The sequence below is a fragment of the Bos indicus genome, chromosome 14, assembly GCF_029378745.1.
Source record: "Bos indicus isolate NIAB-ARS_2022 breed Sahiwal x Tharparkar chromosome 14, NIAB-ARS_B.indTharparkar_mat_pri_1.0, whole genome shotgun sequence".
Lineage (NCBI taxonomy): Eukaryota > Metazoa > Chordata > Mammalia > Artiodactyla > Bovidae > Bos > Bos indicus.
Window position 1 is genome coordinate 11,297,349 of NC_091773.1, and position 24,770 is coordinate 11,322,118.

The 24,770-nt window shown below is 40.1% G+C and overlaps 1 long non-coding RNA gene across 1 annotated transcript in view; it reads left to right on the plus strand.

Annotated features, from left to right (window-relative positions):
- The window catches only part of LOC139186870 (uncharacterized), a 114,122-nt gene that overhangs the window by 27,384 nt on the left and 61,968 nt on the right, over window positions 1–24,770 (plus strand). The gene's annotated exons all lie outside the window — the stretch shown is intronic.

A 24,770-nucleotide genomic window follows, 5' to 3' on the forward strand; every position in this document is an offset into this window, starting at 1 on the left:
GTTCAATCACTCAGGTGTGTCCAACTCTTTGCAGCCCCATGGACTGCAGCACACCAGGCTTCCCTGTCCATCACCAACTCCTGGAGTTTGTTGAAATTCATGTCTATTGAGTTGGTGATGCCATCCAACCATTTTATCCTCTGTTCTCCCCTTCTCCTCTTGCCTTCAATCTTTCCCAGCATCAAGGTCTTTTCTAATGAGTCAGTTCTTCACATCAGGTGGCCAAAGTATTGGAGCTTCAGCATCAGTCCTTCCAATGAACAGTCAGGATCGATTTCCTTTAGGATTGACTGGCTTGATTTCTTTGCAGTCCAAGGGACTCTCAAGAGCCTTCTCCTCCACCACCACCACCACCACCAGTTTAAAAACATTAATTCTTTGGCACTCAGCTTTCTTTGGAGTCCAACTCTCACATGACTACTGGAAAAACCAGTAGCTTTGACCAGATGGACTTTTGTCATCAAAGTAATATCTCTGCTTTTTAAAACAGTGTCTAGATTGGTCATAGCCTTTCTTCCAAGGAGCAAGTGTCTTTTATTTTCATGACTATAGTCATCACCGGCAGTGGTTTTGGAGCCCAAGAAAATAAAGTCTGTCACTGTTTCCGTTATTTCCCCATCTATAAGCCATGAAATGATAGGACTGGAAGCCATGACCTTAGTTTTTTGAATGTTGAGATTTAAGCCAGCTTTTTCTCTCCTCTTTCACTTTCATCAAGAGGCTCTTTAGTTCCTCTTCACTTCCTGCCATAAAAGTGGTATCATCTGCATATCTGAGGTTATTGATATTTCTCCTGGCAATCTTGATTCCAGCTAGTGCTTCATTCAGCCTGACATTTTGCATGATATACTCTGCATATAATTTAAATAAGCAGGGTGACAATATGCAGCCTTGATGTACTCCTTTCCCTATTTGGAACCAGTCTTTTGTTCCCTGTTCAGTTCTAACTGTTGCTTCTTGACCTGCATACAGATTTCTCAGGAGACAGGTAAGATTGTCCAGTATTCCCATCTGTTGAAGAATTTCCCACAGCTTGCTGTGATCTATACAGTCAAAGGCTTTGGTGCAATCAACAAAGCAGACGTAGAGGTTTTCTGGAACTCTCTTGCTTTTTCTATGATCCAACAGATGTTGGCAATTTGATCACTGCTTCCTCTGTCTTTTCTAAATCCATCTTGAACATCTGGAAGTTCATGGTTCACATATGGTTGAATCCTGGCTTGGAGAATTTTGAGCATTACTTTGCTAGCGTGTGAGATGAGTGAAATTGTGCAGAAGTTTGAACATTCTTTGGCTTTGCCCTTCTTTGGGATTGGAATGAAAACTGACCTTTTCCAGTCCTGTGGCCACTGCTGAGTTTTCCAAATTTGCTCACATATTGAGTGCAGCACATTCACAGCATCATCCTTTAGGATTTGAAATAGCTCAACTGGAATTCCATCACCTCCACTAGCTTTGTTCATAGTGATGTTTCCTAAGGCCCACTTGACTTTGTACTCCAGGATGTCTGGTTCTAGGTGAGTGATCACACCATCGTGGTTATTTGGGTTATGAAGATCTTTTTTGTACAATTCTTCTGTGTATTCTTACCACTTCTTCTTAATATCTTCTGCTTCTGTTAGGTCCATACCATTTCTGTCCTTTATCGAGCCCATCTTTGCATGAAATTTTCCCTTGGTATCTCTAATTTTCTTGAAGAGATCTCTAGTCTTTCCCATTCTATTATTTTCCTCTACTTCTTTGCACTGATCACTGAGGAAGGCTTTCTGATCTCTCCTTGCTATTCTTTGGAACTCTGCCTTCAAATGGGTATATCTTTCCTTTTCTCCTTTGCCTTTCACTTCTCTTATTTTCACAGCTATTTGTAAGGCCTCCTCAGACAATCATTTTGCCTTTTTGTATTTATTTTTCTTGGGAATGGTTTTGATCACAGCCTCCTGTATAATATCATGAACCTCCGTCCATAGTTCTTCAGGCACTCTGTCTCTCAGATCTAATCCCTTGAATCTATTTGTCACTTCCACTGTATAATCATAAAGGATTTGATTTAGGTTATAGCTGAATGGTCTAGTGGTTTCCCCTACTTTCTTCAATTTAAGTCTGAATTTTGGCAACAAGGAGTTCATGATCTGAGCCACAGTCAGCCCCTGGTATTGTTTATGCTGGCTGTATAGAGCTTCTCCACTTTTGGCTGTAAAGAATATAATTAATCTGATTTTGGTATTGACCATCTGGTGAGGTCCACATATAGAGTCTTTCCTTGTGTTGTTGTAAGATTGTGTTTGCTATGACCAGTGTGTTCTCTTGGCAAAACTCTGTTAGCCTTTTCCCTGCTTCATTTTGTACTCCAAGGTCAAATTTGCCTGTTACTCCAGGTATCTCTTGACTTCCTACTTTTGCATTCCAGTCCCCTATGATGAAAAGGACATCTTTTTTGGGTGTTAGTTCTAGAAGGTCCTGTAGGTCTTCATAGAACCATTCAGCTTCGGCTTCTTCAGCATTACTGGTTGGGGCATAGAATTGGATTACTGTGATAGTGAATGGTTTGCCTTGGAAACAAATAGATCATTCTGTCATTTTTGAGATTGCACCCAATTACTACATTTTGGACTCTTTTGGTGACTATGAGGGCTACTCCATTTCTTCTAAGAGATTCTGTCCCACAGTACTATATATAATGGTCATCTGAGTTAAATTCACCCATTCCAATCCATTTTAGTTCACTGATTCCTAAAATGTCAATGTTCACTCCATCTCCTATTTGACCACTTCTAATTTACCTTGATTCGTGGATCTAACATTCAAGGTTCCTATGCAATATTGTTCTTTACAGCATCAGACTTACTTCCATCACCAGACACACCAACAGCTGGGTGTTGTTTTTCTTTGGCTCCATCTTTTCCATCTTCTGGAATTATTTCTCCACTCTTCTCCAGTAGCATATTGGGCACCTGCCAACCTGGGGAGTTCATCTTTCAGTGTCATATATTTTTGCCTTTTCATATTGTTCATGGGGTCCTCAACGCAAAAAATACTGAAGTGGTTTGCCTTTCCCTTCTCCAATGGACCAAGTTTCATCAGAACTCCCCACCATGAACCCTGGGTGGCCCTACATGGCATGGCTCATAGTTTCATTGAGTTAGACAAGGCTGTGGTCCATGTAATCAGTTTGATTACTTTTCTGTGATTGTGATTTTCATTCTGTCTGCCCTCTGATCAACAAGGATAAGAGACTTATGGAAGCTTCCTGATAGGAGATACTGACTGTGGGGGAAACTGGGTCTTGTTCTGATGGGGTGGGGCCATGCTCAGTAAATCTTTAATCTGATTTTCTGTTGATGTGTGGGGCTGTGTTCCCTCCCTGTTGTTTGACCTGAGACCAAAGTATGGTGGAGGTAATGGAGATAATGGTGCCTCCTTCAAAAGGTCCCAGATACGTACTGCCACACTCGGTGCCCCCAACTCTGCAGCACCACCTCCAACCTGAGCCTGTGCTGGAGGCTCCTGGACACTCACAGGCAAGTCTGGGTCAGTCTCTTGTGGGGTCACTGCTCTATTTTGTTTTGTTTGCTCCATTTTACTACAGAACTTCCACAGGACTGGGGAAACAGACTCGTGGAGGGCACAAACAAAACCTTGTACACACCAGGACCCAGGAGAAAAGAGCAGGGATCCCACAAGAGACTGACCTAGGCATGACATAATATATATACACATATATAAAACATGAAGAAAAGCCACTATGTTCTAACTAGAAAATGTTTTCTTCCAGAAGACTCTGAACTTTGAGCACATTCTCTATTTGTTAAAAATATCTATTAGCAAATGATAGGTAGGATAGCTCTAGCACCCAACTGATGCTTTCTTCTTGACAATCAGGAGATTTGAAAGGGGAGTCATGCTCTCACTGTGTTAATCTAGGTGATTTCATGTGGTCTTAGCATTCTTGTACTTCCTAAAATCACCCCAAATTCTGAGAAACTGAGGACTCTGTCCATTTTTCATGTACTGCACTTTTATTTTTTAGGGATAGAGTTTTTTTTCCCAGCTTTAAGATACAACTGAAATACAACACTGTAAACTGAAGGTGTGCAATGTGTCTATATTGTTAAATGATCACTCAATAACATATCCTTCACCTTACATATCTGCCATTTTTCGTGTGTGTGGTGAAAAGCTTTAAGATGTACTCTCTCAGCATCTTTCAAGTGTATAATTCAGTACTGTTAACTGTATTCACCTTGCTGTACATCAGATTCCAAAAACGTATTCACCTTATAACTGAAAGTTTGTACTCTTGGAGTACATTGCCAAATAACCTTTCAAAGAGATTTGGCCAATTTACTTTTCCACTAGCAGCATATGAAGATATATTTCAATAGTTTTGATAAAAAATGAGGCATTGTCAGTCTTCTAAAATGTGCATTTCTGTGACTGTTGATAATGAGCTTTCTTTTCAATCTGTTGTCCTTTAGTCTTCCCTCTTGCTGTTTGCCTGCCTTCCTTTTGTGACTACTTTTGTATCCTTTGACCTTTTAAAAAATCTAACCCTGTCTTTTCTTACTGATTTTAAGAGCTCTCTCTATATACTTGGGAACATTCATCTTTATGTTATCTTATATATTGAAATATTTCCTCTTCTTTCTGCCATTTGCTTTTTAGTTCTGTTTACAGTAGTGGGAATGGTGATAGTGGTGCTGTTGGTGATTGTTTCGTGGTGATGGTGGTTTAAGTACTGATGCTAGTGTTGTGTCATTTTATCTTCCAGAAGTTTCAATTCTACCTGAATTTGCTATTATAGTTTCTGCCTTTGAAGCCATTCTGGGAAAAAAGAAAGACTATTGCTATGGCAAAACTATGTATTTTTTAAAGTGTGTGTTTTGTCCTAATGCTCTTATGATTGTATGCATACCATGCACTCACATGCATTTTATTTTTTAGTATATATTTTATTTATTTTATTGACTACATGGAACCTTCATTTCTCTGTTTGGGCTTTGGTTGTGGCAAGTGGGTGCTACTCTCCAGTTGCGGAGTGCAGACGTGTCACTTCAGGAGTGGCTTTTCTTGTTGTGGAGCGTGGGTACTAGAGCACATGAGCTCAGTAGTTGTGGCACACAGGCTCAGTTGCTCTGTGGCATGTGGAATCTTCCCAGACCACGGATTGAAGCAGTGCTCCCTGCATCACAGGGTGGACTCTTCATGACTGGGCTGCCAGGGAGACCCCCTCACATGCATTTTAATCTTAATCTATCTGGAATTAACTTGATATGAAGTGTATTATCATTTCAGTTCAGTTCAGTTGCTCAGTCGTGTCCGACTCTTTGCAATCCCATGAATTGCAGCACGCCAGGCCTCCCTGTCCATCACCATCTCCTGGAGTTCACTCAGACTCACGTCCATCGAGTCAGTGATGCCATCCAGCCATCTCATCCTCTGTCATCCCCTTCTCCTCCTGCCCCCAATCCCTCCCAGTATCAGAGTGTTCTCCAATGAGTCAACTCTTCCCATGAGGTGGCCAAAGTACTGGAGTTTCAGCTTTAGCATCATTCCTTCCAAAGAAATCCCAGGGCTGATCTCCTTTAGAATGGACTGGTTGGATGTGTGTTATAGAGTCAAAGAATCAGGATATCATCACTCATTGCGTGTGTGTGCTGTGCTCAGCCATGTCTGACTCTTTGTGACCCTAGGGACTGTAGCTCACCAGACTCCTCTGTCCATAGGATTCTCCAGGCAAGAATACTGGAATGTGTTGCCATTTTCTCCTCCAGGGGATCTTCCTGACCTAGGGATTGAACCTGGCTCTCCTGTGCACTGGCAGGCAGATTCTTTACCACTAAGCCCCTTGGGAATTCCCCCATCACTCATTATCTCAGATTAAAAGATGAAACTGGTGATATTGTTCCTGATTAGGGAGAGCCATGCTCCTGACTTGGTGCAGGTGGTGGGTCTTATGGGGCCCTGGGGAAGTGTGGAGGTTGAACTGGTGGGTTTTAGGGAGATGAGTGGCCTGGTATCCGCATAAGGAGGGTCATTTGGGGGAAACACTGTCACTGATTGATTGGCTTGAAAAAGTAAGTTCACTGAGGGGAGTTGTTGCTGATTAATGCAACAGGTTTAAAAGCAGTTCTGGTGGTTACCTTTCCCTACTATTGTAGGAACTTTTACAATTCTCAGTGGGGATCTGTTTTTTTTTTTTTTTCTCCTAAGTGATGTGAAGGGAAGGGGAGATTTTTTATTGTTTTCTGTGTATTTCTTTTTCCAATGTGGTTTCTTTGAGGTTAGGAAGTATGCTTCCTCTTCCCTTTATTCTTAGTTCCAAACAGAGTGCTAGGACGTGAAAATGTTCCATAAGTGGAATTCTGGGACCTGGGCTATCAAGCATCAGCCCAGGCGATGGCTATAAACAACCATTTAAATAATAATGAATTTATAGATTTGAATTTTGGCATTGGGAAGATCCTTCAAAAATTACCAACAACCACTGCTTCATATTCCCAGTTACACTCTTGTTTATTATTGAGAAAGTGAAAATGTTAGTCTCTCAGTCGTGTCTGACTCTTTGCAACCTCATGGACTGTAGCCTGATAGACACCTCTGACAGCCTCCTCTGTCCATGGAATTCTCCAAGCAAGAATACTAGACCATCAGAATACTAGCCAGTCTCTTCCTCAGAGAATCTTTCTGACCCAGGGATTGAACCTGGTTCTCCTGCATTGCAGGTAGATTCTTTATCATCTGAACCACCAGAGAAGCTATATTTGAAAAGGCAGGCAGGAATGATGAAAGTCAGAAACATTCATAATAATGCTTTCTATCATCAGGACACCTAGTATTATGTAGGACTTACCACAGTAGTTAGTGTTAAGTCATTTACATGGGCTGCTTCATGAGAATTTCAAAATAGTCCTTTAAGATCTAATAAGTCCCCTACATATGAATGAGTTCTGTTCTGAGAGTGCATTCTTAAGTTCAATTTATTTGTAAGTCCAACAAAGTTAGCCTAGGTATGCAACTAACACAATCGGCTATGTAGTACTGTGTATAGATTTATAATATTTTTCACACAAAGAACAGTAAAAAGCAAAAAATAAAATATTTTTAATCTCAGTACCTTGAAAAGTACAGCAGTATAGTACAACAGCTAGCATACAGGGGCTGGCGTTGAGTGAACAGGAGAAGAATTAATTACTAGAGGTGGGAGGGGAGGTGGGAGATGATAGAGCAGAAGGATCATCAGAAACAGGAGATGGAAGGCAAGTTGCAACCTGACTCATACTTGATGTTGATGGAATATACATTTCTGCCTTTGAAAGTTTGCAACTGGGAGGTTTATATGTAGAAAACTTACTGTATTTCCTCTTCCCTCCATTTTAAAGACAAGGGAATAGAGGATCAGAGAAGTAATCAATGAATTCCATGGGGGCTGGTGTAAGGGGTGGGTGGAACTAGAATTCATTTAGTGAGCTTACACAGTTTTTCAAAAACTGTGATTTTTCAACCTGGGTTATCTCCTATTGATCTATAACAGAGAAGGATTTAATTTTAGAGAATGCCAAGGAATTAATGCTAACTGGCACTATGTTACATTCATAACATACTATAGCCTTCAACATAGCCCTGTGAAATGGCTTTTGTCATCATCTACCTTCTATAAATAATGGAACCAGAGATCCATAGAAATCAAGTAGATTGCAGGGCTTCCCTGGTGGCTCAAATGGTAAAGAGTCTGCCTGCAATGCAGGAGACTCCGGTTTGATCCCTGGGTCAGGAAGATCCCATGGAGAAGGAAATGGCAGCCCACTCCAGTGTTCTTGTCTGGAAAATCCCACAGACAAAAGAGCCTGGTGGACTACACCCCATGGGGTTGCAAAGAATCGGACACAACTGAGTGACTAACATACATAACTGACTTCACTCTGTATGACAGACTCTTTCTTTTTAGAAATGTAACCTGCATTCTGAATTTGGCTAATTCAGCAAGTTTTGTTACTAATCTGAAATCCATTTCTGTGCAATCCAATCCCTCATGTTGTTGCTTTGATTCCTATAAAGAGAGTGATGGCTTTTCCGATTCAATTTTGTATTATTTTCTGACTCATTCACGGTCTTAGGGGTAATTAATCACTGGATGTCAAAGTAGAAGGAAGGCGTGATGAGTCTTCTCGAGCAGACTAAGCTAAGGCCGATGGGAACAATGCCATTAAGAGAGCTCTTCCCATGAGAAGCAGTCAAGAGCCTTGTGACTCTGGGAGTATTCCACATTCTCATTTCAGTGCTCTAATCTCCAATTGACTCTTGATGACCACAGAGCTTATTCCAATAAATGTAGCATTTTGCCAGATGGCATGCTGCAATCAAGACAATGACACTAAAAAGTCATTTAGTACAATAATATCATGGTACTCACTAATTTCAGCTAGGAAGTTTTTACTAAGGAACACCTACGTTTTGTGTTCAAGCAGGGATTTCAATCACTCTTTTAGCAAAATTAAGTCTTACTCTCTTGAGGTCTTTTAGAAGAATGGTGGTAGTTAAGGTCAAGAGGACAAAAAGTGAAAATATAATTAGTGGTAAGCATAGGCTATCTATCTCAGAGTGATTACAGGTGGCTTTTGTTCTCTCCACTGAGACTCTATCATCTAGAATGAGCAAATGAAAGAAATGTTTGCCAAATGAAAGAATGAATTAGGCTGAGGTGGTCTGGGTCCTTTTCCTGGATCAGTAAGGTCTCTTCACCTTTGTAGGTACTCAGCATTTTCATCATGAAAAAGAAGAGGATGGTTAACACGTGTTCAATATTCATTAAGTGCTACTGTTATTTTCACTGCACATATTGCAGGGAGAAGGAAGCAAGGATGAAAAGATCAGATTTCTGTACTCATAGGCCTCAGAGTTCAGTCAGGACAGGCATGTAAACAAGTAAGTCAGTATAGTAATTCCTTTGGTAATCATATAGACAAGAGGCAGTTACAGGGCATACCTCACTGCCTGAGAACTAGGTCAGAGGGCCTTCTTGCAGGACGTGACATTTAAGTTAACTATTATAAGAAGAATTGAAATGCAGCAGTTCTTCAAGCCAAGGACATGCACTAGAAATAAGGAGAAGAATTGGGAGAATGTTTAAAGAAATGAAAAGAATATGAATATGGTTTTGGTGAAGGGAAGAGCTTCACAGAAAGTCAATAAAAGATGCCGTGTATCTTGGGACTACCCTGGTGGTCCAATGGTTAAGACTGCTTTTCCACTACAGTAGGCACAGGTTTGATTACTGGTCAGGGAACTAAGATCCCACATACTGTGGTGTGACCAAAAAAAAAAAAAAAATTTTTTTTAAAGTCATATTTCTTTAACATGCAAGTCATTCATATTTATTGAATGCCAATATATGCGAGTCATTCTGTTAAGTATTGAGGATATTGAAAATTAAAGAGATCTATGTGGAGAAGGAAATGGCAACCCACTCCAGTATTCTTGCCTGGAGAATCCCAGGGACAGAGGAGCCTGGTGGGCTGCTGTCTATGGGGTCGCACAGAGTCTGGGCACGATTGAAGCGACTTAGCAGCAGCAGCAGCAGCAACAGGTGGTCTCTGCAATTATAAAGATTCCTATAGATTCCAGGAAGGAGGACAGCAAATTAAGTAATTAATTCCAATTGATTGTGGTTGCGGACCATGGTGGAGAGGTACAGGGTGCTTAGGTTACATATAGCCTAAAGAGGAAAGGGTTAGAAAAGGTTAAAAAGCTGGGACTCAAAAGATGATTAGGAACAAGCCGAGCAGAAGGGACATAAAGTGAGAGAAAACGCTCAAGAACGTTCAAGAAACTGGAAGAGTGATCAACTAGATCTTAGATCTAAAAGCAGGATGTGGGGACTTCTGTGGTGGTCCAGTGGTTAAGAATCTGCCTTCCAATGCAGGGGACACGGGTTCGATCCCTCATCAGGAAGCTAGGATCCTGCCTGCCTCTGGGCAGCTAAACCTGGGCATTAGACCCCCAACAGTCTATGCGTCACAACAAAGAGCCTGCATACCACAATGAAGACACAGTGCAGCCAAAAAGGGGGAGGAAAAAAAAAAAAAGATTGCTTAAAAAAATCAGGATGTGTGAAAGTGAAGCTGAGGAGATGAGATGGTCAGGTCATGAAAGGTATTCCTAGCTATGCACTAAGCGACGGAGAACTTTACCACAAAGAGCTCTAGATGTCAAGGAAGCTATTTGAGGGCAGTGAGCAGGAAAAGGCAAAAATTGTGCCTTCGTATTTCAGAGTGGCTGAAGATTTATATCCAGCTTCAAAGAAGAGGTTACAGGGTGCAGATTCTGGTCTTGGAGGGTCCGGCACCCTAGTGTCACTAACCACATTGCAGCCGATGTCGTGCCTCCCGCTCTCATAGTGCTGTCACGTTCAGGATCTAAGGCAGAGTGTCAGGATCCCACTGGGCCAACAAAGAGGCTGCGTCTCTGGCTGGTTCAGACACCGAGGTTAATGAGGTGCTGTGTTGGCTTTGTAGCTGAAGCAGCCCCAGACCTCTGGCCTTCTGCTGTGCTACGCTGCCTTTTTTCACTGCATTTACCGTGTGGGTTTTCAGAAGCCCAGGCAAAGCCAAGAATTTCCTGAAAAACTGATTCCCTTTCTCTAGTTCAGTCCTCAGGATGACACAGTCCTCATCCCTGACTGCCCAGGTAGCTCTTAATAATACATGCACCATGTTACCAACTACAGCAATTTTTGGATGAGAATCCTGCCTACATGGTGGCTCAGATGGTAAAGAATCTGCCTGCAGTGCTGGAGACCTGGGTTCAGTCCCCGGGTCAGGAAGATCCCCAGGAGAAGGGAATGGCAACCCATGCCAGTATTCTTGCTTGGAGAATTCCATGGACAGAGGAACCTGGCGGGCTATTGCCCATGGGGTTGCAAAGAGTCAGACAGCATTGAGTGACTAACACTTTGACTTTCCTGCCTCCATGGTGTGATATAAAGAGACTCTGAAAAGACACTACTGTCTTTAGCAGTATTCCCAAATTTCCCTTCCATAATTACAAAGCCTTTCACCTTGACGTCTTTATTTGTTTGGATGATAAAAGCAACATCTTCGAGACAAGTCAAATCTCAGCTTTTAGAAAAATCTTTTTAAAGAAAATTTATTTTTTAGCCTCACTGCATGGCATGTGGGATCTTAGTTCTCCCCCGAGGATCAAACCTGTGCTCTCTGAATTGCCAGTGTGGAATCTTAACCACTGGGCTTCCAAGGAAGTCCCCCAGATCTCATCATTTATCACCTACTATCCAAGCTGGGGGTGCTTGTTCTATACACAGCAGGAGCTAGATGATCCAAGACTTGCCAACAATAACAGTTTGATAAATAGGAGGACTGGAAAGGACCCTAGGTATCTTGTTAGGTTTCCCCACTTGATGGATAGAGAAATTGAAAGTCTGAAAGAACAGGACAAGTCTAAGGGGACATTGGTTATGGGAACCTGGGTAATGACTATACTCCTGGTGGCCTGTCCCCCAGGCCTGATTATCCCTAATATTTTGCTAAAGTTATAGCAGAGCAAGCACCCAATATGTGCCAGGCACTGTCCGAGATGTTTAGATATATTAAATACTCAACACAATAAAGGAGGTACTATTATTGTTTTACACATGAGGCACAAAAACATTAAGTGCATTTCTGAAATCTACGGAGTTAGCCAAGGTCAGAACTGGGAGATGACTCTGAGCATGCCAGGCTCTTAACCATTATAGCACACTGCCTTTGAGGAGAAGCCTGATAGCTGTGTTGAGGTAGAAGAGACACAGAGGTCTGGGAGCAGCAAAAAGGAAGGGGTTGTCCAAAATATAATCTAGACTGACTTTGATTTTGTAAAATGGCACTCTTCTGAGTGACTGTGAGCATTTTGATTCTCAATCTACCCCTGCTTGTGTCTTGGAGAAAGAGTACAGCTCACAAATTGACCACAGGACTAAGCACAGCCAGATGACTGCCACAGGTGCTGAAAGAGACTTAAAGCGTGGTTAGGCAATATTACTAGAGATGGAGTGTACAGATTAAGGGAGGTGATAATTCTAATCATTTTCTCAGACACAGCCCACGTTAGAGGTGTTGTTGTGTAGATGGATTGTTCTAAAGTGTGCATTGGTCGAGTGTGCATTCCACTTTGGGAAGCGAAAGCAAGATGGGAAAAGGATCTGATGTTTATCACCAGCCAGGAATGGTGGAGGAATTGTCTGTGCTTAACATGGGGAGAAGAAGTGTGAGGCTCATTATCCATCCTCGAAGAACAGATGTACCAAAAAATAAATGCTTCCTCCCTTTCTCACACCATTAATTGGAACTCTTACACAAGATAGAATGGGATGAATCATAGAAAATCAAATAGTAAGGTTCAGTGTCTATGTATTCAGCAAAAGTTAGATAAAAATCTCCCCAAGAGTTATTTTAAGGGTGGGAGGTGGTGAGATGGAGGAGATAAACTTAGGCTAACATGATCACTGAATTTCCTTGAAATTTTCAGAATTTGGGAAATCTTTTGCAAATGTGATGTATTAATATTCAAAATCATTTCCCAGCTATTGAATATATATTGTTGTAAACCAAAAATGCCTAATAAAAAAGACCTTTGCTTTCCAGGACGGAAAGCATGATGCCTAGCTTCAAATGATTCAGTTAATTAACCACCACTAACTCCTAGACATAAGACAACTTCTCCAGATGATTGGGTTTCACTTTTGTGGGTGGCAGGAAAAAAAAAAAAAAAAAACTAGCATAAAGCAAAATACATGTGGTGGCAACTAATGGAATTGCTTTTTTTTTTTTTTGCTGCACTAGTGTCTTGGGAGTGGAAGTATCTCTTGTCTATTCTGGTGAATAGAAGCAGACATGAGTTATTATTATGGTCTCTGCCTCGTAATTTCTGTGTCACCAAGATGTGCTCTGTTTATTACTGCACTTAAAAAGCTTTGGAATATTAGCCACATAAAGTTGCTCTCCATGGATTTGATTACCACACTCTTCAGTTATTCCAGGAAACTGAAACTGTAGAATCACATTTCTGGGGAGAACCAGTTCTCAGCCTGGTTTCTTCCTGGTTGTGCCATCCATGGGGAAAGTTTTGTGATTCATCAGTAAAGCAGGAATAATCCCCCAAATCTCCTGGTCTCTCCCTGTGTCTCCATGCACATTTGAGGAATTGAGACCTAGGGAACAGAGGGGACTAGCTTAAAATCATAGAAGATAGTCAAGATTTGGACTTCTAATCTCATTTATTCCTAGACTGGGCTTCTCTGGTAGCTCAGCTGATAAAGAATCTACCTGCAATTCAGGAAACCCCCGTTTGATTCCTGGGTCAGGGAGATCCCCTGGAGAAGGGATAGGCTACCCACTCCAGTATTCTTGGGCTGCCCTGGTGGCTCAGACAGTAAAGAATCTGCCTGCAATGCAGGAGACCTGGGTTCGATCCCTGGGTTGGGAAGATCCCATGGAGGAGGGAACAGCTACCCACTCCAGTATTCCTGCCTGGAGAATTGTGTGGACAGAGGATCTGGTGGGCTACAGTCCATGGGGTCACAATGAGCTGGACATGACTGAGAGACTTTCAGTTAAGTTCATTCCTAGATCAGTGGGATCCAGCTGACCTCCTGTGGAAGTCCTAAACATGTATAGGATGGGTGAAGGGAGTAGGTTCAGTTCACCTGATGTGCCAGTCTTCTGAAGTATGGAGGCCCCCAGTTTCCCCAGGGTGGAGACAGTGAAGGTACCTCGGGGATTTAAAAAGGAAAGACAGGGTAAGAATGGTTCTAATTCTATCAAAGTTCTTTGAGGATGGTCTGGCTTCTCCATCAGTAAGAAGGACAAATAGAAGGTGTTTCCAAAGTAAGTACATTGAACCTTAGTTCCCTCAGTGGAAGAATGGGACTGGCCTTACGGACTGTTGTTAGGGTAAAGAGACCAGATGTGTAGAGCACCCAGCACTGCTCCCAGTACAGGGGGCCCTTAATATCCTGCCTTTTTCCTGTCTTACTTAAAGATGTGGAGTCATTCCTCCAAGGATTGGTTGTGGTACTCTGGTTTCTGCACATTGGTGGGGATGGAGTTAGGGGCAGGTTTTTTTTTTGAAAGATGGGGAACAGCCCCTGATTCTAATCTCTTCACTAAGATTTTTAAAAAGCTCTTGGAAGTCAGGGGTCAAATGAAATCCCCAATTTCCCTTATAGCAGCTCTGCACAGCACTGAAATCAAAGACAATATCCTAACCAAGGCCTAGTGGTCTTGGTGTCCAGGGCTGTGATTCCCTTTCTCATCTTGTTTCTCTTTCTCTACTATTTTGCTGCATGAAGTGAGAATGAAAAGTCATCTCTACATTCCCTACCTGGACCTGGGCTTAATTAGTATTAGTGGAATAGTTCATTATAGTTAAAATTCTCCCAATTATTTGTATACCTGCTAAATTATTCAACAATTAAATGTTGGCACCCAAAGCTGGCAGTGCTCTACCAAATTAATACACTGATGTACTACTGGTTGGCTTCCTTGATAGCTCAGCTGGTAAAGAATAAGACTGCAATGCAGGAGACCCTGGTTCGATCCCTGGGTTGGGAAGATCCGCTGGAGAAGGGATAGGCTACTCCACTCCAGTATTCTGGCCTGGAGAATTCCATTGACTGTATAGTCCATGGGGTCACAAACAGCTGGACACGACTGAGCGGCTTTCACTTCACTTCACTACTGGTTGGTGTGTGATTGGTAATTGTCTTGTGATTGCAATTGGCAATATGCATCAAGAACCCCAGTAATAAAGATTGTGTCCTCTGATCTAGTAATGTCACTCCTGAGAATTTATCCTAAAGAAAGAAGCTAATTGAAATAAAAATGGCATATTAATCGAGATTATTCTTTGTAAATTTATATATGATGACAAAAACATTGAAACACTTAAATGATACAACTCAGTAAGTTATGATTTCTCCATTCAATAAAGTGTTATGAATAATTAAACATAATAATTATAAAGATAATGGTAAAACATTTACAAAATAATGTTAAAATGAAATATCAAATATACTATGGTAATTAAATACATATGTATTTGTATGACTAAGAATAGTAGAAACATATGGACAATAAAAATTATATTTTAGGTTATAGAATTTTTCTAGTTTCAAATCAAGTGTATACTCATTGCTTTTATCCAAAGTAAATGTATTTTTAAAAAAGAAATGGGCCATAAATTAATAAGAAAATATTGTTTACCAAAAACACATTTTATGTACTTTTTGAAGTTTTCTGATTTCTTTTGGAAAAAAGTCTTCTTTCTATTGACAAGTGAAAGTGAAGAGGTACTTTTACTGTTCACTACATGGGAGATAAAATTTTATTTATTTTAGTTTTCTCTATGCCTTTCTCTATACTTTCTATTCAATCAAAAATATTCTTTCCCCAAACTTCACTTCTAATTACTCATCCTTTATTATTTTCTTCAAATGCCTGTGATCCAAGAAGCATTCTAAAGCCCTTCTCAGTTAATATTCCACTGATTTATTCACAGTAGATAAGAATTAAAAAAAAAAAAACAAACCTTGAACACTCATCTATTCATCCATCCAATCAGCAGAGAGACTAGGCTTCCCCAATTTCTCAATGGTCATTTGGAATTTAAAGCATTCATTTGAGATAAAGTCTGGTTTTTCAAAGGCACTGACAAAAAGAAAATGACAGACATCTGTTTTTTCTTTATATATTTTTCTCTTTTTGAATTAATAATTTGCTTTGGCCACAGTTCTCATGGAGCATTTGTCTAATTAGACTATATTTCTCATAATACCTTAAGCTAATGGCTAAATGAGCTGCCTTTATGCACTAGAGTTGAGCTTTAGCATTTTTCCAATATCTGGTGAAAATATCCATTCACATAAACAGAAACTCCATAATAGCTACATGTGGAAGTTCTGAGGTAATGTCTCCTTTCTCAAAAAAGCTTCAATTTGGAATTTTCCAGAGTGACCCATGAAGCAGTCTGAAATTCTCCATTCCCATTGGGTCAGATGAACTTATTGAGAGCAGACAGGGGAGATGTTGAATGACTGCCATGTTCCAGTCGGTGCAAGGTTTCTAGTCCCTGGATCACAAAAGGATTCCTAGTCACAGATGGAAAGGAAAATAGGTCAGTGCCCTAGAATTAGTAGGTGGGGAAGAAAAAAGTGGAATAGCATTTCTTGAGTGTCTGCAAGGTGCCAGTTCTATACACGTGGCTTTTAATATCACATTTCATTCTCAAACGAACTAGGTGGTTTCTCACGGACTATTAATCCATTTTATTGGCGAGCCCTGGGATCAGGAAGGACACTTATCCAGGGAGGGTTAACCTGCAGGATATAAGCAAACCATAATGTGTCCTGTCCTGAAAACATGGCCATATCCCATCAGTGGTCTTCTCTTTGGAATTTGAAATAGGCAGCATGGAGGGGATCAGATAGATAGCAGGAACAACTAAAGTTTTGAAAATGTTGGGTAGAGAGACACCATGAAATAGAATCACGTTGGAGATATATTGGAGTAGAGGATAGGGTGTGGGTCCAGAATTAATGAAAGAGTGAGATGTTATAAAAAAGTTGATGCCTTGAGATGATGAGTATAAGCTTTGAGTGTAAGACTGTAAGTTTTGAGATGGAATAGATGTAAAAGGATTGCAACACAGATATTTTACTGAAACAGTAAGACTGTCTCCATGGCAAGCTGAGAATGTCCTGAGGTCAGTCATGTCTTACTTTTGTTATAACCACACAGCTAAATGCAGTTCATCTTTATCAAGTACAACTTGATTAACACTTATGTATTGTCAATGCACTTGCTTTCTAATCCCATTCTCTGTTGGAACATCTTTTGCCTAACTTTGGTTGTTATCTAATTCTTGTATTATTATGTAGTTCATTATGAGATTATGCCTCAAACCCACAGTTGTATTAGAAGATCTACAGTGATAGAAGTATCTCTGTTTGCCTCTTTTGACAAATTCCAATGTCTTCTTTAAATGTCAATATTAGCCAATTGACACAACAATACATTAAAAATATTGATTTACAAGTGGGCCTTCTAATATTTATATTAGAACAGGATCTTTAGTAGACCACAGGACCCTTTATCCATCTGTACCTAATTCTCTACCTCCACTGGCACTTCCCTAAAGATGTTATCCATATATAGTATTTGGGGAATTTGCTCTTCCTTTTTCATCTCCATTGTGATTTGTTTTCATCTTTTATGTTACATACATTTTCTCTGGACACAGTCATGGGCAATTACATTCACTTCCATTCTCAGCACTAATATTACAAAGAGTGAGTGAAGTTGCTCAGTCGTGTCTCACTCTTTTTGATCCCATAGACTGTAGCCTACCAGGCTTCTCCATCCATGGAATTTTCCAGGCAAGAATACTGGAGTGGGTTGCCATTTCCTTCTCCAGGGGATCTTCCCAACCCAGGGATCGAACCTGGGTCTCTCACATTTCAGGCAGATGCTTTACCATCTGAACTACTTGGGAAGCCCTCAGTATTACAAAAAAAAACCTCTAAAAACTTTGCATCATTCCATAAAGTAATAGGTCATTTGTCAGACAGATGTAAAATGTTGGTTCTTAGGAATCAATTTTATCCAGGGGATCTTCCCAACCCAGGGATTGAACCCAGGTCATTGCTGTTGCTGCTGCTAAGTCGCTTCAGTCGTGTCCGACTCTGCGCGACCCCATAGATGGCAGCCCACCAGGCTCCACCGTCCCTGGGATTCTCCAGGCAAGAACACTAGAGTGGGTTGCCATTTCCTTCTCCAACGCATGAAAGTGAAAAGTGAAAGTGAAGTCGCTTAGTTTGTGTCTGACTCTTTGCATTGCAGGCAGATTCTTTACCAGCTGAGCCATAAGGGAAGCCCCAAAATACTGGAGTGGGTAGGCTATCCCTTTTCTAGTGGATCTTTCTGACCCGGAATCAAACCGGGGTCTCCTGCATTACAGGCGAATTCTTTACCAACTGAGCTATCAGGGAAGCCCTAAGAATTGGACTATAAAGAAAGCTGAGTGCTAAAGAATTGATGCTTTTTAACTGTGGTGTTGGAGAAGACTCTTGAGAGTCCATTGGACGGCAAGGAGATCCAACCAGTCAATCCTAAAGGAAATTAGTGCTAATATTTATTGGAAGGAATGATACTGAGGCTGAAACTCCAATACTTTGGCCACCTGATGTGAAGAACTGACTCACTGGAAAAGACCCTGATGTTGGGAAAGATTGAAGCCAGGAGAAGAAGGGGACGACAGAGGATGGCATCACTGACTTGATGGACATGAGTTTGAGAAAACTCTGGGAGTTGGTGATGGACAGGGAAGCCTGGCGTGCTGTGGTCCAGGGGGTTGCAAAGAGTCGGACATGACTGAGTGACTGAACTGAAGGAATCAATACCTACAACAGTGATTTTAAACATAATGGGTGCTTTTATTATTTGACATGTATCTTCTAAAAGTGGTTTACCTTTAGACAGTACCATGCTCTACTCTTTCAGTTTCACAGTCCAGCAGTATTCTTAGGACAAAATGACGTGTTAGAAGAGCCGTGAGAAGCTCTCACATGGCTGAGTCAATCGACAAGAAAATGCACATTTAGATTTTTGTGGTGTTTTGACCACAGTTTGGGAGTGTGAGGACTTTTCTGGTAGCCATTTCTTCTGTAAGTTCCTGAAGAACTTGGTTTTGCCTGTGCCATGGAATGCCACTTCTCGCTTCTGCTTGACCTCATTGTTTCCAGCTCATACAGTCACATGGCTCTTGGGCACATCCAGTAAAAAGCCAACCACAAAAACGAGCAGTTGCTGTTTATAAAATCCACACATTGTTATATAATCCAGATGACAGCACAAGTGTGAAATGCTGTTAATATTCAGCTTTAACCACAGTTTTAGCACTTGTAGACAGCAAATGTGCTGCTGGGGTGTCCAGTTTTATGTTAGGAAAAGTCCTGGTAGAAATGGAAACTTTATGAGCTGGGTCTATTACACTGAAATTTTATTGTGTCTGTTACTTGCTGAGGTACCAAGGGGCAGTGAATTAGATGCATATGAAGAAGCAGAGTGAGTTTTCCACTAAGTCTTTGGTTGGTTCTGCCATCATTCAGTGCTCTGAGGTATGTAGCTATGTGCTTTTTTGTGACAGAGTTGTAGCTTCAAAATATGAAGCTGAACATATCTGGTATTGGGTCGTTTATAGAACTAAACTTTGTCTCTCCAGGAACATATCATCATACTTAGGAAAGCCATTTAAATATGGCAGGAAAAGCAACCAGAAGAAGGCATAAAGCAGTAAAATAACTATAAATCCTTTGCTTTTGTTTGCTTCTGAAGTCTCATAATATAAATACTTATATCTCTGTATTTATCCATAGGTTATATCTTTTTATCAGAGACAGAAGTCTTTGAATCCAAGTAATGGGACATTTGACTGATAGTGGATATCGCCTATAACAAGAAACTGGAAGACAGTGCTGGTTGAATGGTTTCATTATGCTGAGGTTCAATTATGATTTACTTGGCTTTTCTCAAATGGGCTCAGGTGGATACTGTATCTCCAGACGTCATTTTCGTATTTAAGATGGTGGGAAGAAATGATTATGACTTTGTTTTTGAAATCAGGAAAACAAAAGTCTTTTTTTTTTCAAACCCCCGGAAAGCTTCTTACATTTCACGAGCTAAAATTTGAACCACAGCTATATTGGTGACAGGAAAAGTAGAGCATAAGATGATAATGATTGGCTACTAATCAATAACAATTAATCACCCAGGAATGAGTACATCATGAGTCACAACAAAATCTAGGTTATTTGGGCAAAAAGGTGTTCTGGGAACAGAGGAGACACGGGACAGTGTTTGCCAAAATACCCTGCAGGTCCAGTTCAAGTCTTATCCTCTAATCCCGTTGGTTTCCCCCGATCTCTGCTTCTCCTTCTTGCTCTTGCTTATCTGACATGGCCAATCAATTTCTCAGTGAATCTGGAAGTGGAGTCCAAGCCATAAAGTCGATACTGAATTATTAATAAAAATTATGCATATTTAAGGATGAGAAAGGAAGGCAAGAAAATGAAGTGAATTTCAGAGCAGGGGCTTTGGAGGTAGGAAGAATAATTTTTGAGTCCTGGTATTGGAGACTCCATAAATATCTCCAACTTAAAAGACTCTTGGCTTCCTTAAATGCCAATTTTACCATGAAAGCAATAATAATAATGCTCAATTCAGAAAGTGGTATTGAGGAGTAAATGCATGTACAACACTTGCATGCAAAGCACAGTGCCCAGCTTATGGTAAAGCACTCAGTAAATGTTACGTATACTAGAATTGTCTTTGTTCAGGACTTGAAGATTATTTTGATACCATGGTTTTATACAGATTGTAATATTCAGAGTTATGTATGTTAGTTTAGAGCTCTAGTAAATACCTTGGATTATTTTGCTTCAGATAAATGTGTCAGGTTATTGACAACACACATCCTGGACATCGTTGAAGCCAAAGGACAGGTGTTGGAGATTCAGAAGTGAAATGGTTGGTAAGTTTACCAGTTAAAAAAAAATGCATATAAATAGCACATACACACATACAAACATACGACAAACTGAGGAAAATTCTTCAAGAGATGGGAATACCAGACCACCTTACCTGCCTCCTGGGAAACCTGTATGCAGGTCAAGAAGCAACAGTTAAAATCAGACATGGAACAACAAACTGGTTCAAAATTAGGAAAGGGGTACATCAGGGCTGTATGTTGTCACCCTGCTTATTTAACTTATATATAGAGTACATAATGTAAAATGCTGAGCTGGATGAAGCACAAACTGAAATCAAGATTGCCAGAAGAAATATCAATAACCTCAGATATGCAGATGACACCACCCTTATGGCAGAAAGCGAAGAAGAACTAAAGAGCCTCTTGATAAGGGTGAAAGGGGAGAGTGAAAAAGCTGGCTTAAAATTCAACATTCAGAAAACCAAGATCATGGCATCCGGTCCTGTCACTTCATGGCAAATAGATGGGAAAACAATGGAAACAGAGACAGACTTAATTTTACTGGGCTCCAAAATCATTGTGGACAGTGACTGTGGCCATGAAATTAAAAGACACTTGCTCCTTGGATGAAAAGTTATGACAAACCTAGAGAGCATATTAAACAGCAGAGACATCACTTTTCCGACAAAGTTCTGTGTAGTCAAAGCTATGGTTTTTCCAGTAGTCATGTATGAGTGTGAGAATTGGACCATGAAGAAGGGTGAACACTGAACAATTGATGCTTTTTGAACTATGGTGTTAGAGAAGACTCTTGAGAGTTGCTTGGACTGCAAAAGATCAAACCAGTTGGTCCTAAAGGAAATTAACCCTGAATACTCATTGGAAAGGCTGATGCTGAAGTTGAAGCTCCAATACTTTGGCTATCTGATGCGAAGAGCCAACTCATTGGAAAAGACCCTGATGCTGGGAAAGATTGAAGGCAAAAGGAGAAGGGGATGACAAAGGATGAGATGGTTGGATGGCATCACCGGCTCAATGGACGTGAGTTTGAGCAAACTCCGGGAGATGGTGAAGGATAGGGAAGCCTGGAGTGCTGCAGTCCATGGGGTCACTGAGACTTGGGGTCACAAAGAGTTGGACACGACTGGGTGACTGAACAACAACAACATACAAACATACAGACATAAGGTGGTTCATGTGGATGTCTATCATATTAGAGTGGTTCAGTATGACTTGAGATAGAAAGATGAGTTCTGTTTAAAATCCAGTTTCACACCTAGAGTTTTGTAGATAAATATAAAGATAATAAAAAAGATTAAAAAATAAAGATACAATTAAAAAAAGAGAACAATTTGGAATATAGGGCTGATCAATTAAAAATGTTACATAATATTTTTTCTACTTTATTTTCTATTTGGACTGCAAATGTTTAATCTCCATGTATATAAGTTTGGTGGTATAGAATTATAGAATGGTAACTAAAGAGGATAATAACAGATGTCAGAAGCCCTTCGTAAAGGGAATTAATATAAGATGATAAAAAGGATAAGTGGCCAATATTTATCAAGTGAATGTGCCACTTTCAAAAGTTCTTTCTATGAGTAAAGATCTTTCCACATATTATTTCAAACAATGCTGATGTCAGCTGTATGAATTTTAGTATTCTCCTAATTCTGAGGTGAGAAAAACCACTATGTATAAAGAATATATAACTCATGCAGGTTTCCATATGTCATAAATATTGTAACTAAAATGCAAACCCAAGTCTGTTTCACCCTAATATTCAAGATTTTATCGCCAATGATATTCTTTTTTCTGACAGAATTTAAATATTTTATTATATAGTTATCTCCAAATTTGAGCTTCATTTTTTTTTGCTATATACTTTATTATTTTTTTTTTAATTTTATTTTATTTTTAAACTTTACATAATTGTATTAGTTTTGCCAAATATCAAAATGAATCCGCCACAGGTATACATGTGTTCCCCATCCTGAACCCTCCCCCCTCCTCCCTCCCCATATCATCCCTCTGGGTCATCCCTGTGCACTAGCCCCAAGCATCCAGTATCGTGCATTGAACCTGGACTGGCAACTCGTTTCTTACATGATATTTTACATGTTTCAATGTCATTCTCCCAAATCTTCCCACCCTTTCCCTCTCCCACAGAGTCCATAAGACTGTTCTATACATCAGTGTCTCTTTTGCTGTCTCGTACACAGGGTTATTGTTACCATCTTTCTAAATTCCATGTATATGCGTTAGTATACTGTATTGGTGTTTTTCCTTCTGGCTTACTTCACTCTGTATAATAGGCTCCAGTTTCATCCACCTCATTAGAACTGATTTAAATGTATTCTTTTTAATGGCTGAGTAATACTCCATTGTGTATATGTACCACATCTTTCTTAGCCATTCATCTGCTGATGGGCATCTAGGTTGCTTCCATGTCTTGGCTATTATAAACAGTGCTGCGATGAACACTGGGGTACACGTGTCTCTTTCCCTTCTGGTTTCCTCAGTGTGTATGCCCAGCAGTGGGATTGCTGGATCATAAGGCAGTTCTATTTCCAGTTTTTTAAGGAATCTCCACACTGTTCTCCATAGTGGCTGTACTAGTTTGCATTCCCACCAACAGTGTAAGAGGGTTCCCTTTTCTCCACACCCTCTCCAGCATTTATTATTTGTAGACTTTTGGATAGCAGCCATTCTGACTGGTGTGAAATGGTACCTGATAGTGGTTTTGATTTGCATTTCTCTGATAATGAGTGATGTTGAGTATCTTTTCATGTGTTTGTTAGCCATCTGTATGTCTTCTTTAGAGAAATGTCTATTTAGTTCTTTGGCCCATTTTTTGATTGGGTCATTTATTTTTCTGGAGTTGAGCTGTAGGAGTTGCTTGTATATTTTTGAGATTAGTTGTTTGTCAGTTGCTTCATTTGCTATTATTTTCTCCCATTCTGAAGGCTGCCTTTTCACCTTGCTAATAGTTTCCTTTGATGTGCAGAAGCTTTTAAGGTTAATTAGGTCCCATTTGTTTATTTTTGATTTTATTTCCAATATTCTGTGAGGTGGGTCATAGAGGATCCTGCTGTGATGTATGTCAGAGAGTGTTTTGCCTATGTTCTCCTCTAGGAGTTTTATAGTTTCTGATCTTACGTTTAGATCTTTAATCCATTTTGAGTTTATTTTTGTGTATGGTGTTAGAAAGTGGTCTAGTTTCATTCTTTTACAAGTGGTTGACCAGATTTCCCAGCACCACTTGTTAAAGAGATTGTCTTTAATCCATTGTATATTCTTGCCTCCTTTGTCAAAGATAAGGTGTCCATATGTGTGTGGATTTATCTCTGGGCTTTCTATTTTGTTCCATTGATCTATATTTCTGTCTTTGTGCCAGAACCATACTGTCTTGATAACTGTGGCTTTGTAGTAGAGCCTGAAGTCAGGCAGGTTGATTCCTCCAGTTCCATTCTTCTTTCTCAAGATCGCTTTGGCTATTCGAGGTTTTTTATATTTCCATACAAATTGTGAAATTATTTGTTCTAGCTCTGTGAAGAATACTGTTGGTAGCTTGATAGGGATTGCATTGAATCTATAAATTGCTTTGGGTAGTATACTCATTTTCACTATATTGATTCTTCTGATCCATGAACATGGTATATTTCTCCATCTATTAGTGTCCTCTTTGATTTCTTTCACCAGTGTTTTATAGTTTTCTATATACTTTAACTTAAAGACATTTGTAATATCAGTACATTACAGAAATCCTGAAAGAAATTCCACTAGCTTATTTACAAAACTGAAGTTGGATGTAGAAAACTTATGGTTACCAGGGGATACAGGAGAGACGAATACATTGGGAGATTGATACTGACATATACATATTACTATACATAAAACAGTAGGAAATGGCGACCCACTCCAGTATTCTTGCCTGGAGAATCCCATGGACAGAGAAGCCTGGCGGGCTATAGTCCACTGTCGTGCAAAGTGTCAGACACGACTGAAGTGACTTAGCATACATAAAACAGATAAATAAAACCTGCTGTGTAGCACAGAGAGCCCTACTCAATACTCTGTAATGGTCTGTATGACAAAAGGACAAGTGGATATATGTATAACTCATTCACTTTGCTGTACAACTGAAACTAACACAACATTGTAAGTCAACTACACCAATAAAAATTTTAAAAAGTATTAAAGGAAAGCCAGCACCATATAAACAACATACACTT